Raw genomic sequence first — 14740 nt, forward strand, 5'->3', positions numbered from 1 at the left:
TTGCTAGCAACGAGTATTTTTATGCCTCTGAAAGGACCCAAAAGAAGGGAGTGATGGAGCTCAATTCCATGGAAGCTCTGTTAGCTCAAAACAAGATGATCACGGCTCAGCTGGCAGCTCTAACCAAGAAAATGGAGAAGAATCAAGTCTCAACTGTCCAAACTCAAGCACCTCCACAAGAGGAAGAATTCCCAGAAGTTAAAGAAGGATGGGAACAAGCCAACTATGTGAACAATTCCTCTAGACCACCATATGACCCCAATGCCAAGACATATAACCCAGGTTGGAGGAACCACCCAAATTTTGGGTGGGGAAACCAGCAAAACCACAACCGAGACCATAAGCCATAGCAATCTAACCAACACAGCAACCACAACTCTAACCATCAACCAAGTAACAATAGACCCCACCACAACCTACAAATGCACCTTACCATTCCAACCAACAACCATACAAGAGCCAACCCCAAGATGCTTCACTTCCAACCATGCAACCTTGTGACATCAACAGCAACTTTGCAAGATTGGAAGCTGCCATAGCACAAGAAATAGGGACCATTACTATTTTTGCAGATAGACAAGTGGAAGCTGACGAAAAGATAGATGCACTTCAAGAGGAGGTCAGGTCCAACATAAGAGACCAAGGGGCAGCCATTTCAAAATTGGAAGCATAACCAGGGACCTTATCTAAATAGCTGCCAATGCCCACACACACTTTTCCCAGTGACACCATGGTCAACCCAAGAGGAGAGTGCAAAGTCATTCACACTAAGAAGTGGGAAGGTTGTGGAGGGAGCAGTCCCTAGTCAAGATAAATGATAAGCGGATAATTTATATACTTTTTGGCATTGTTTTTACATAGTTTTTAGTTTGTTTTAGTTATTTTTTATTATATTTTTAATAGTTTTTATGAAAAAATCACATTTTGGACTTTACTATGAGTTTGTGTGTTTTTCTATAATTTCAGGTATTTTCTGGCTGAAATTGAGGAACCTGAGCAAAAATCTGATTCAGAGGCTAAGAAAAGACTGCAGATGTTGTTGGATTCTGACCTCCCTGCACTCAAAGTGGATTTTTTGGAGCTACAGAAGCACAATTGGTGCACTCTCAATTGCATTGGAAAGTATACATCTTGGGCTTTCCAGCACTGTTTAATAGTCCATACTTTGCCCGAGATTTGATGGCCTAAATTGGCATTCAAACGTCCACCAGAGACCCTTTTCTGGCATAAAACGCTAGAACTGGCACCAGAACTAGAGTTAAACGCCCAAACTGGCATCCAAGCTGGCGTTTAACTCCAAGAATGGCCTATGTGCATGTTAAAGCTTAATGCTCAGCCCAAGCACACACCAAGTGGGCCCCGAAAGTGGATTTCTGCACTATCTGCACTTAGTTACTCATTTTCTGTAAACCCTAGGTTACTAGCTTAGTATAAATAGCACTTTTTACTATTGTATTTCATCTTTTGGATCATCTTTTGATCTTTTGATCGACTTTAGGGGAGGCTGGCCATTCGGCCATGCCTAGACCTTTCTCTCTTATGTATTTTCCTATAGTGGAGTTTCTACACCTCATAGATTAAGGTGAGGAGCTCTGCTGATCCTCATGAATTAATGCAAGTACTATTGTTTTTCTATTCAATTCACGCATACTTCTTCTCCAAGATATACTCTTGTACTTAATTCAATTAAGTCAGAATGAAGGAGTGACCCATGACAATCACCCACTATCTTCGTTACTTGCTTAGCCAAGATCCGCGTGCGTGACAACCACAAGCGGTCTACTTGATGTTCAATGTAGTCATTGGACGACAGCTGGAGTATAGTCTCTTGGGTCTCTGATCCATGGATCTGAATCGTCTCTCCTGACAATAGAGCATTCAAAATCAGCGACATTAGAACCTTCGTGGTATAAGCTAGAACCAATTGGCAGCATTCTTGAGATCCGAAAAGTCTAAACCTTGTCTGTGGTATTCCGAGTAGGATCTGGGACGGGATGACTGTGACGAGCTTCAAACTCGTGAATGTTGGGTGCAGTGACAGTGTGTAAAAGGATAAATGTATCCTATTCTGACACAAGTGAGAACCGACAGATGATTAGTCCTATAGAAACCATATTTGGACCATTTTCACTGAGAGGACGAATGGTAGCCATTGACAACGGTGATCCACCAACATACAGCTTGCCATAGAAGGGAGCACGCATGATTGGATGAAGACAATAGGAAAGCAGAGGTTCAGAAGCAACAAAGCATCTCCAAACGCTTATCTGAAACTCCCACCAAGGAATTACATAAGTATCTTTATTTTATTTTATGTTTTATCTATCTTTTAATTATCAAAACCTCATAACCAATTGAATCCGCCTGATTGAGATTTACACGATGACCATAGCTTGCTTCAAGCAGGCAATCTCCGTGGGATCGACCCTTACTCACGTAAGGTATTACTTGGATGACCCAGTGCACTTGCTGGTTAGTTGTACCGGAGTTGTGAAAAGTGTGAATCACAATTCCGTGCACCAAGTTTTTGGTGCAGTTGCCGGGGATTGTTCGAGTTTGAACAACTGACGGTTCATCTTATTGCTTAGATTGGGTAATTTTATTTTATGTTTAAGCTTTCTTTTATTTTTAATTTTGAAAAAAAAACTTATAGTTTTTGAAAAATATACAAAAAAATTTTTATAAAATCATAAAACCAAAAAAAATTGTCTTCGAATTAACTAATTGTTTTAAATTCTAATTTTATTTCTTTTATTATCTTCGAATACTAACTAATATTTAAAATTAAAAACAAACATATTTTTCTTTTCTTTTTATTTAATATTCGAATTCCCTCTCTCTCTCATCTCTTTCTATTTATTTGCTAACACTTCTCTTCTACACATAATTCAAACCCCTCTCTCTTCTCTCTATTCGAATTACTCATCTTCTCTCTCTACCTCATTCTTCTATTCTTATACTCACAAAAAGGAATCTCTGTACTGTGACATAGAGGATTCAAGATCCTACCCTCTTTGTTCTGTTCTTTTTCATATGAGCAGAAACAGGGATAAAAATATTCTTGTTAAAGCTGATCCTGAACCTGAAAGGACTCTAAAGAGGAAGCTAAGAGAAGCTAAATCACAACACTCCGGAGAGGACCTTACAGAAATTTTCGAAAAAGAAGCAAGCATGGCAGCCGAACCCAACAACAATGCTAGAGATGCAAGGAAGATGCTTGGTGACTATACTGCACCAACTTACAACTTATGGAAGAAGCATCTCAATTCCTACCATTGGAGCAAACAACTTTGAACTTAAGCCTCAATTAGTTTCTCTAATGCAGCAGGATTGCAAGTTTCATGGACTTTCATCGGAAGATCCTCATCAGTTCTTAGCTGAATTCTTGCAGATCTGTGATACTGTTAAGACCAATGGGGTTGATCCCGAGGTCTACAGACTTATGCTTTTCCCCTTTGCTGTAAGAGACAGAGCTAGCATATGGTTGGACTCACAACCTAGAGAAAGCCTGAACTCTTGGGACAAGTTGGTCAATGCTTTCTTGACCAAATTTTTTCCACCTCAAAAGATGAGCAAGCTTAGAGTGGAAGTCCAAACCTTCAGACAGAAGGAAGGTGAATCTCTCTATGAAGCTTGGGAAAGATACAAGCAATTAACCAAAAGGTGTCCTTCTGACATGCTTCCAGAATGGAGCATCATATGTATATTCTATGATGGTCTGTCTGAATTATCCAAGATGTCATTGGACCACTCTGCTGGTGGATCTCTTCATCTGAAAACACCTGCAGAAGCCCAGGAACTCATTGAGATGGTTGCAAATAACCAGTTCCTGTACACTTCTAAAATAAATCGTGTGAATAATGGGATGACTCAGAAGAAAGGAGTTCTTGAGATTGATGCTCTGAATGCCATATTGGCTCAGAATAAAATATTAACTCAGCAAGTCAATATGATTTCTCAGAATCTGACTGGATTGCAAGTTGCATCTGGCAGTACTAAAGAAGCCTCCTCTGAAGGAGAGGCTTATGACCCTGAGAATCCTGCAATGGAAGAGGTAAATTACATGGGAGAACCTTATGGAAACACCTATAATCCTTCATGGAGAAATCATCCAAATTTCTTATGGAAGGATTAACAGAAGCCTCAACAAGGCTTTAATAACAATAATGGTGGGAGAAATAGGTTTGGCAATAGCAAGCCTTTTGGTGCACGAAATTGTGATCTCTTATAATGGCATTCAACTTGGTGTGCGCATTTACTAACTCAGCACTTTCTTCACAACCTCGCACAACTAGCCAGCAAGTGCACTGGGTCGTCCAAGTAATAAACCTTACGTGAGTAAGGGTCGATCCCACGGAGATTGTGGGTATGAAGCAAGCTATGGTCATCTTGTAAATCTTAGTTAGGCAGATAATAAATGGTTATGGAGTTTTCGAATAATAATAATAAAAAAAAAATAAAGATAGAAATACTTATGTAGATCATCAATGGAAATTTCAGATAGGCGTATGAAGATGCTGTGCTCGTTCTAAATCTCTGCTTTTCTACTGCCTTCATCCAATCCATCTTACTCCTTTCCATGGCAAGCTGTATGTAGGGCATCACCGTTGTCAATGGCTACATCCCATCCTATCAGTGAAAAAGGTCCAAATGCTCTGTCACGGCACGGCTAATCATCTGTCGGTTCTCGATCATGTCAGAATAGAATCCCTTGATTCTTTTGCGTTTGTCATCACGCCCAACAATCGCGAGTTTGAAGGTCATCACAGTCATTCAATCCCAGAATCCTACTCAGAATACCACAGACAAGGTTAGACTTTCCGGATTCCCATGAATGCCGCCATCAATTCTAGCTTATACCACAAAGATTCTGATTAAGGAATCCAAGAGATATACGCCCGGTCTAAGGTAGAATGGAAGTGGTTGTCAGTCACGCGTTCATAGGTGAGAATGATGATGAGTGTCATGGATCATCACATTCATCATGGTGAAGTGCAACGAATATCTTAGAATATGAATAAACTGAATTGAATAGAAAATAGTAGTAATTGCATTGAAACTTGAGGTACAGCAGAGCTCCACACTCTTAATCTATGGTGTGTAGAAACTCCACCGTTGAAAATACATAAGTGATGAAGGTCCAGGCATAGCCGAATGGCCAGCCCCCAAAACGTGATCGCAAGATCAAAAAATACAATTCAGGATCCAGGATGTCTAATACAATAGTAAAATGTCCTATTTATACTAGACTAGCTATTAGGGTTTACAGAAGTAAGTAACTGATGCAGAAATCCACTTTTGGGGCCCACTTGTGTGTGTTTGGGCTGAGCTTGAACTTTACACGTGCAGAGGCTTCTTTTGGAGTTGAACACCAAGTTGTAATGTGTTTTTGGCGTTCAACTCTGGTTCGTGACGTGTTTCTAGCGTTTGACTCCAGAATGCAGCATAGAACTGGCGTTGAGCGCCAGTTTGCGTCGTTTAATCCCAAATAAAGTATGGACTATTATATATTGCTGGAAAGCTCTGGATGTCTACTTTCCAACGCCATTAAGAGCGGACCATTTGGAATACTATAGCTCCAGAAAATTCATTTCGAGTACAGGGAGGTCAGAATCAAACAACATCAGCAGTCCTTTGTCAACCTCCTTATCAGAGTTTTGCTCAGGTCCCTCAATTTCAGCCAGAAATTACCTGAAATCACAGAAAAACAAACAAACTCATAGTAAAGTCCAGAAATGTGAATTTAGCATAAAAACTAATGAAAACATCCCTAAAAATAGCTAGATTATACTAAAAACTATATAAAAATAATGCCAAAAAGCGTATAAATTATCTGCTCATCACAACACCAAACTTAAATTGTTGCTTGTCCCCAAGCAACTAAAAATCAATTAGGATAAAAAGAAGAGAATATACTATAAATTCAGAATATCAATGAATATTAGTCCTAATTAGATGAGCGGGACTTGTAGCTTTTTGCCTCTGAACAGTTTTGGCATCTCACTTTTTCCTTTGAAGTTTATAATGATTGGCATCTATAGGAACTTAGAATTTTAGATAGTGTTATTGATTCTCCTAGTTAAGTATGTTGATTCTTGAACACAGCTACTTTTATGAGTCTTGGCCGTGGCCCAAAGCACTTGGTTTTCCAGTATTACCACCAGATATATAAATGCCACAAACACATAGCTGGGTGAACCTTTTCAGATTGTGACTCAGCTTTGTTAAAGTCCACAGTTAGAGGTGTCCAGAGTTCTTAAGCACACTCTTTTCAGAATGGCCTTGCACTCTCTTTTTGGATTCTCTTCAGTATTACTTGGGAGAGTACTAGGAGGAGTTTCAGTGACTTTCTTACTCAGCTGGCCCACTTGTGCCTCCAGATTTCTGATGGAGGACCTTGTTTCACTCATGAAACTTAAAGTGGCTTTGGATAGATTAGAGACTATATTTGCTAAGTTAGAGGTATTTTGCTCAAAATTCTCTGTCTGTTGCTGAGAAGATGATGGAAAAGGCTTGCTATTGCTGAGCCTGTTTCTTCCACCATTATTAAAGCCTTGTTGAGGCTTTTGTTGTTACCTCCATGAGAAATTTTGATGATTTCTCCATGATGAATTATAGCTGTTTCCATAAGGTTCACCCATGTAATTTACCGCTGCCATTGCAGGGTTCTCAGGATCATAAGCTTCTTCTTCAGAAGATGCCTCTTTAGTACTGTTGGATGCATTTTGCCATCCATTCAGACTTTGAGAAATCATGTTAACTTGCTGAGTCAACATTTTGTTCTAAGCCAATATGGCATTCAGAGTATCAATTTCAAGAACTTCCTTCCTTTGAGGCGTCCCATTATTCACGGAATTCCTCTCAAAAGTGTACATGAATTGGTTATTTGTAACCATTTCAATAAGTTCCTGAGCTTCTGCAGGCATTTTCTTTAGGTGAATGGATCCACCTGCAGAGTGGTCCAGTGACATCTTAGAGAACTCAGACAGACCATAATAGAATATATCTATCATGGTCCATTCTGAAAACATGTCAGAAGGATATTTTTTAGTCATCTGCTTGTATCTTTCCCAAGCTTCATAGAGGGATTCACCATCTTTTTGCTTGAAGGTCTGAACATCCACTCTAAGCTTGCTCAGCTTTTAAAGAGGAAAGAACTTAACCAAGAAGGTCGTGACTAGCTTATCCCAAGAGTTTAGGCTATTCTTAGGTTGTGAGTCCAACCATATTCTAGCTCTGTCTCTTACAGCAAAAGGGAAAAGCATGAGCCTATAGACTTCAGGATCTACTCCATTAGTCTTAACAGTCTCACAAATCTGCAAGAACTCAGTTAAAAACTGGTAGGGATCTTCTGATGGAAGTCCATGAAACTTGTAGTTTTGTTGCATTAGAGCAACTAATTGAGGTTTCAGCTCAAAATTGTTTGCTCCAATGGCAGGAATTGAGATACTTTTTCCATCAAACTTGGAAGTAGGTGTAGTATAATCACCAAGAATCCTCCTTGCATTATTGTTGTTGGGTTCGGCTGCCATATCCTTTTCTTGTTCGAAAACTTCAGTAAGGTTGTCTCTGGATTGTTGTAATTTAGCTTCTCTTAGTTTCCTCTTCAGAGTCCTTTCAGGTTCAGGATCAACTTTAACAAGAATGCCTTTTTCCTTATTCCTGCTCATATGAAAGAGAAGAGAATAGAAAAAGAAGAGGAATCCTCTATGTCACAGTATAGAGATTCCTTTATGTTAGTAGAAGAAGAAAGGGAATAAGAGTGAAGAAGAATGAATAGGTAGGGGCAGTGATTTGAGATGAAGAGAAGTGTTAGTAAATGAATGAATAAATAGAAAAGGATGAGAGAGAAGTTTTCGAAAATAATTTTTGAAAAGGACTTAATGATTTTCGAAAATTAAAGGAGAAATAGAATTAAAATTAAAACTTAAAATAATTAATTAATTAAAAAGATTTTTTTTTAAAAAGAGGGAGGTATTTTCAAAAATTGGAGAGAGAAAAATTGTTAGATGGTTTTGAAAAAGATAAAAAGTAAACAACAGTTAATTGGCTAATTTGAAAAAGATTTGCAAATCAAATTTGAAAAGATAAGAAGATAAGAAGATATTTTGAAATCAAATATTTGAAAAAGATAAAATTTTGAAAAAGATATGACAAAAAGATATGATTAAAAGGATATGGTTGAAAAAAATTTAATTTTTAAAATTAAAATTAATTACTTGACTAACAAGAAACTAAAAGATATGATTCTAGAATTTAAATATTGAACCTTTCTTAACAAGAAAGTAACAAACTTCAAATTTTTGAATCAATCACATTACTTATTAGTTAAGTTTCGAAAATTTGAAATAAAATAAGAAAAAGATTTTGAAAAATAGTTTTAAATTTTCGAAAATCATAAGATAAAAGTAAAAAAGATTTGATTTTTTTGAAAAAGATTTTGAAAAGATAAGATTTTTAAAATTGAAAATTTGACTTGACTTACAAGAAATAACTAATTTAAAAAAATTTGATTAAGTCAACTCAAATTTTTGAAATTTTGAGAGAATTAAGGAAAAGATAATTTTTTTTTATTTTTGAATTCTTAATGATGAGAGAGAAAAACACAAATATGACCCAAAACATGAAAATTTTGGATCAAAACCAATGATGCATGCAAGAACACTATGAATGTCAAGATGAACACCAAGAACACTTTGAAGATCATGATAAACATCAAGAACATATTTTTGAAAAAATTTTTATGCAAAGAAAACATGCAAGAGACTAAACTTAAAAATCTTTCATGTTTAGACACTATGAATGCAAAAATGCACATGAAAAACATCATACAACACAAAACAAGAAAATTTAAAGATCAAACAAGAAGACTTACCAAGAACAACTTGAAGATCATGAAGAAAACTATGAATCCATGAATTTTCGAAAAATACAAGAACAAGATGAATATGCAATTGACACAAAACTTAAAAATTGACTCAAGACTCCAACAAGAAACACAAAATTTTTAAATTTTCTTTTATTATTTTTTTGGATTTTATTTTATATTTTTCGAAAAACATATAGGAAAAAGAAAATAAGAAATTCAAAATTTTTAAGAAGAATTCCAGGAATCTTTCAATGTTAGCCTAAAGCTCCAATCCAAGGGTTGGACATGGCTTAATAGCCAGCCAGCTTTAGGATATAAATCAGACATACAACAGCTGATATTTCAATTAACTTGCCTCTATGCTGATGATTGAAAGCCTCAGTCCAAAAGAATTGAACATGGCTTTACAGCCAGCCAGGCTTCAACATGCTTCATGAAATACTAGAATTCATTCTTAAAAATTTAGAATAATTTTCGAAAACAGATGAGAAATTTTTGAAAGATTTTTTTGATTCGAAAATAGGGATAAATTTTTTTGAAATTTTTTTTTGAAAATAAAACAAAAAGAAAATTATCTAATCTGAGCAACAAGATGAACCGTCAGTTGTCCAAACTCGAACAATCCCCGGCAACGGCGCCAAAAACTTGGTGCACGAAATTGTGATCTCTTATAATGGAATTCAACTTGGTGTGCGCATTTACTAACTCAGCACTTTCTTCACAACCTCGCACAACTAACCAACAAGTGCACTGGGTCATCCAAGTAATAAACCTTACGTGAGTAAGGGTCGATCCCACGGAGATTGTTGGTATGAAGCAAGCTATGGTCATCTTGTAAATCTCATTTAGGCGGATAATAAATGGTAATGGAGTTTTCGAATAATAATAATAAATAAACAGAAAATAAAGATAGAAATACTTATGTAAATCATTGGTGAGAATTTCAGATAAGTGTAGGGAGATGCTTTGTCCCTGTTGGATCTCTGCTTTCCTACTACCTTCCTTTAATCCTTCTTACTCCTTTCCATGGCAAGCTATATGTAGGGCATCACCGTTGTCAATGGCTACATCACAGTCATTCAATCTCGGAATCCTACTCGGAATACCACAGACAAGGTTAGACTTTCCGGATTCCCATGAATGCCGCCATCAATTCTAGCTTATACCACGAAGATCCTGATTAAGGAATCCAAGAGATATGCGCCCGGTCTAAGGTAGAATGGAAGTGGTTGTCAATCACGCGTTCATAGGTGAGAATGATGATGAGTGTCACGGATCATCACATTCATCATGGTGGAGTGCAACGAATATCTTAGAATATCAATAAACTGAATTGAATAGAAAATAGTAGTAATTGCATTGAAACTTGAGGTACAGCAGAGCTCCACACCCTTAATCTATGGTGTGTAGAAACTCCACCGTTAAAAATACATAAGTGATGAAGGTCCAGGCATGGCTGAATGGCCAGCCCCCAAAATGTGATCACAGGATCAAAAAATACATTTCAGGATCCAGGATGTCTAATACAATAGTAAAATGTCCTATTTATACTAGACTAGCTACTAGGGTTTACAGAAGTAAGTAATTGATGCAGAAATCCACTTCCAAGGCCCACTTGGTGTGTGCTTGGGCTGAGCTTGAACTTTACACGTGCAGAGGCTTCTTTTGGCGTTGAACGCCAAGTTGTAACGTGTTTTTGGCGTTCAACTCTAGTTCGTGACGTGTTTCTGGCGTTTGACTCCAGAATGCAGCGTAGAACTGGTGTTGAGTACCAGTTTGCGTCGTCTAATCCCAAATAAAGTATGGACTTATATATATTTCTGGAAAGCTCTGGATGTCTACTTTCCATCGCCATTAAGAGCGCGCCATTTGGAGTTTTGTAGCTCCAGAAAATCCATTTTGAGTGTAGGAAGGTCAGAATCTAACAACATCAGCAGTCCTTTGTCAGCCTCCTTATCAGAGTTTTGCTCAGGTCCCTCAATTTTAGCCAGATATTACCTGAAATCACAGAAAAAAAAACACAAACTCATAGTAAAGTCCAGAAATGTGAATTTAGCATAAAAATTAATGAAAACATCCCTAAAAATAGCTAGATTATACTAAAAACTGTATAAAAATAATGCCAAAAAGCGTATAAATTATCCGCTCATCACCTTTCCCATCATCTTCTCAGCAACAGACAGAGAATTTTGAGCAGAGCCTCTCTGGCTTAGCAACCATAGTCTTTGATCTATCTAAGACCACTCTCAGTTTCATGATTGAAGCACGGTCCTCCATGAGGAATTTGGAGGCACAAGTGGGTCAGCTGAGTAAAAGAGTTACTAAAACTCCTCTTAGTACTCTCCCAAGCAATACAGAAGAGAATCCAAAGAGAGAGTGTAAGGCCATCACTATAACCAAAATGGCCGAACCTATAAAGGAGGAAAAGGCAGTGATTTCAAGTGAGGAAGACCTTGCTGGACGTCCACTGACCACTAAGGAGTTCTCTAATGAGGAACCAAAGGAATCTGAGGCTCATACAAAGACCATAAAGATTCCACTGAACTTCCTATTACCATTCATGAGATTTGATAAGTATTCTTCCTCTGAAGATGATGAAGATATTGTTGAAGAGCAAGTTGCTCAATATCTAGGAGCACTCATGAAGTTGAATGCCAAGTTATTTGGTAATGAGACTTCGGAGGATGAACCTCCATTGCTCATCAATGAACTAAATGCCTTGATTCAGCTGAAGTTACCTCAGAAGAAACCGGATCCCAAAAAGTTCTTAATACCTTATACCATAGGCACCATGACCTTTGAGAAGGCTCTGTGTGACCTAGGGTCAGGTATCAACCTCATGCCACTATCTGTAATGGAAAAATTAGGGATTTTTGAGGTATAAGCTACAAGAATCTCACTAGAGATGGCAGACAAATCAATGAAACAGGCTTATAGACTTGTAGAGGATGTCTTAGTGAAGGTTGAAGGCCTCTACATCTCTGCTGACTTTATAATCCTAGACACTGAGAAGAATGAGGATGAATCCATCATCCTTGGGAGACCCTTCCTAGCCACAGCAAAGGCTGTGATTGATGTGGACAGAGGAGAGTTAGTCCTTCAATTGAATGAGGACTACCTTGTGTTTAAGGCTCAAGGATCTTCTTTTGTAAACATGGAGAAGAAGCATGAAAAGCTTCATCCCTCCATACAGAGTCAAGCAAAGCCCCCACATTTATATTCTAAGTTTGGTGTTGGGAGGCCACAATCATGCTCTAAGTATCTGTGAAGCTCTGTAAGAACTTACTGTCAAGCTATTGACATTAAAGAAGGGCTTATTGGGAGGCAACCCAATTTATTTATCTATATTAATTACTTTCTCATTTCATTTTCCATTGTTAGTTTATATTTTCTATAGGTTGATGATCATGTGAAGTCATAAAAACAGCTGCAGAATTAAAGTGGAATAAAAAAACAGCATTAAAAATAGCACACCCTGGAGGACAGGCTTACTGGCATTTAAACACCAGTAAGGATAGCAGAATGGGCGTTTAACGCCCAGTCTAGCAACATTCTGGGTGTTAAATGCCAGAATGGGCAAACAGACTAGAGTTTAACGCCAGAAAGGGGTGTCTTGTGTCTGGCTGGCGTTAAATGCCAGAAATGGCACATAGAGGGCATTTAAACGCCAGAAAGGTGCAGTGATGAGAAATCCTTGACACCTCAGGATTTGTGAATCCCACAGGATCCCTACCTACCCAACCTTATTCTCACTCTTCTTCACACCTTCCATAACACTCTTCCCCAAACTCCATTCTCCTATCAAATCCTACCCCCTTCCCCATAATCTCTTTACCACTCACATCCATCCACTATTTTCCATAAACCCCATCTACCTCACCCTCTCAAATTCAGCACTCTACTTCTGTATAAGCCCCTCATCACTTCTTCATTTTCACACATCATAACCACCTAAAACCCCCTTGGCCGAACCATTCACACACCTCCATCTCCTCCATCTCTACTTTCTCTAATCCTTTCTTTCTTCTTTTGCTCAAGGATGAGCAAACCTTTTAAGTTTGGTATGGAAAAAAGCTCTGCTTTTTGTTTTTCCATAACCATTAATGGCACCTAAGGCCGGATAAACCTCTAGGAAGAGGAAAGGGAAGGCAGTTGCTTCCAACATCGAGTCATGGGAGATCGAGAGATTCATCTCAAAAGCCCATCACTAGAAAAAAGGATGGAGCAAATAAGAAAGCCCACTCATGGACCTCAACAAGAGCATGAGGAAGTCCCTCATCAAGAAATCCCTGAGATGCCTCAAGGGATGCATTTTCCTCTACACAGCTATTGGGAGCAACTCAACACCTCTTTACGAGATTTGAGTTCCAATATGGAGCAAATAAGGATGGAGCACCAAGAGCACTCCATTATCCTCCATGAAATCAGAGAGGACCAAAGATCCATGAGGGAGGAGCAACAAAAGCAAGGAAGAGATATTGAGGAGCTAAAGCACTCCACAGGATTTTCAAGAGGAAGAACTAGCCGTCATCACTAAGGTGGACCCGTTCTTTAATTTCCTTATTCTTATTTTTCTATTTTTCGATTTTTTATGCTTTATGTTTCATCTATGTTTGTATCTTTATTACATGATCCTTAGTGTTTAGTGTCTATGTCTTAAAGCTATGAATGTTTAATGAATCTTTTGTCTTTCTTAAATGAAAAATATTTTCTGAAAAAGAAAAAAGAAGTACATAAATTTCGAACTCTATCTTGAATTTAGTTTAATTATTTTGATGTGGTGGCAATACTTTTTGTTTTCTGCATGAATGCTTGAACAGTGCATATTTTTTATAGTGAAGTTTATGAATGTTAAAATTGTTGGCTCCGGAAAGAATAATGAAAAAAGAGAAATGTTATTGATAATCTAAAAATCATAAAATTGATTCTTGAAGCAAGAAAAAGCAGTGAAAAACACAAAGCTTGCATAAAAAATGGCAAAAAAAAATAAAAAGAAAAAGCAAGCAAAAAAAGCCAATAAACCTTTAAACTAAAAGACAAGTGTAAAAAGGATCCAAGGCTTTGAGCACTAATGGATAGGAGGGCCCAAAGGAATAAAATCCTGGCCTAAGTGGTTAAATCAAGCTGTCCCTGACCATGTGCTTGTGTCATGAAGGTCCAAGTGAAAAGCTTGAGACTGAGTAGTTAAAGTCGTGATCCAAAGCAAAAGAGTGTGCTTAAGAACTCTGGACACCTCTAACTGGGGACTCTAGCAAAGCTGAGTCACAATCTGAAAACGTTCACCCAGTTATGTGTCTGTGGCATTTATGTATCCGGTGGTAATACTGGAAAACAAAATGCTTAGGGCCACGACCAAGACTCATAAAGTAGCTGTGTTCAAGAATTAACATGCTAAATGATGAGCGGATAATTTATACGCTTTTTGGCATTGTTTTTATATAGTTTTTAGTAAGTTTAAGCTACTTTTAGGGATGTTTTCATTAGTTTTTATGTTAAATTCACATTTCTGGACTTTACTATGAGTTTGTGTGTTTTTCTGTGATTTCAGGTAAATTCTGACTGAAATTGAGGGATTTGAGCTAAACTCTGAAGAAGGCTGACAAAAGGACTGCTGATGCTGTTGGAATCTGACCTCCCTGCACTCGGAATGGATTTTCTGGAGCTACGGAACTCCAATTGGCGCGCTCTCAACGGCGTTGGAAAGTAGACATCCAGGGCTTTCCAGCAATATATAATAGTCCATACTTTATTCGAAGAATGACGACGTAACTTGGCGTTGAACGCCAAGTACACGCTGCTGTCTGGAGTTAAACGCCAGAAAAACGTCATGATCCAGAGTTGAACGCCCAAAACACGTCATAACCTGAAGTT

General features: G+C 37.8%; 1 non-coding gene across 1 annotated transcript; it reads right to left on the reverse strand.

Moving 5' to 3' along the window:
- Nucleotides 1-3574: 3574 nt before the first annotated feature.
- On the reverse strand, nt 3575-3682 carry LOC127744591 (small nucleolar RNA R71). Its single transcript, XR_008005569.1, has one exon. It is a non-coding gene; the product is annotated as a small nucleolar RNA R71 (small nucleolar RNA).
- Nucleotides 3683-14740: the final 11058 nt, after the last annotated feature.

The sequence above is a fragment of the Arachis duranensis genome, unplaced genomic scaffold, assembly GCF_000817695.3.
Source record: "Arachis duranensis cultivar V14167 unplaced genomic scaffold, aradu.V14167.gnm2.J7QH unplaced_Scaffold_608113, whole genome shotgun sequence".
In the NCBI taxonomy this organism is placed as follows: domain Eukaryota; kingdom Viridiplantae; phylum Streptophyta; class Magnoliopsida; order Fabales; family Fabaceae; genus Arachis; species Arachis duranensis.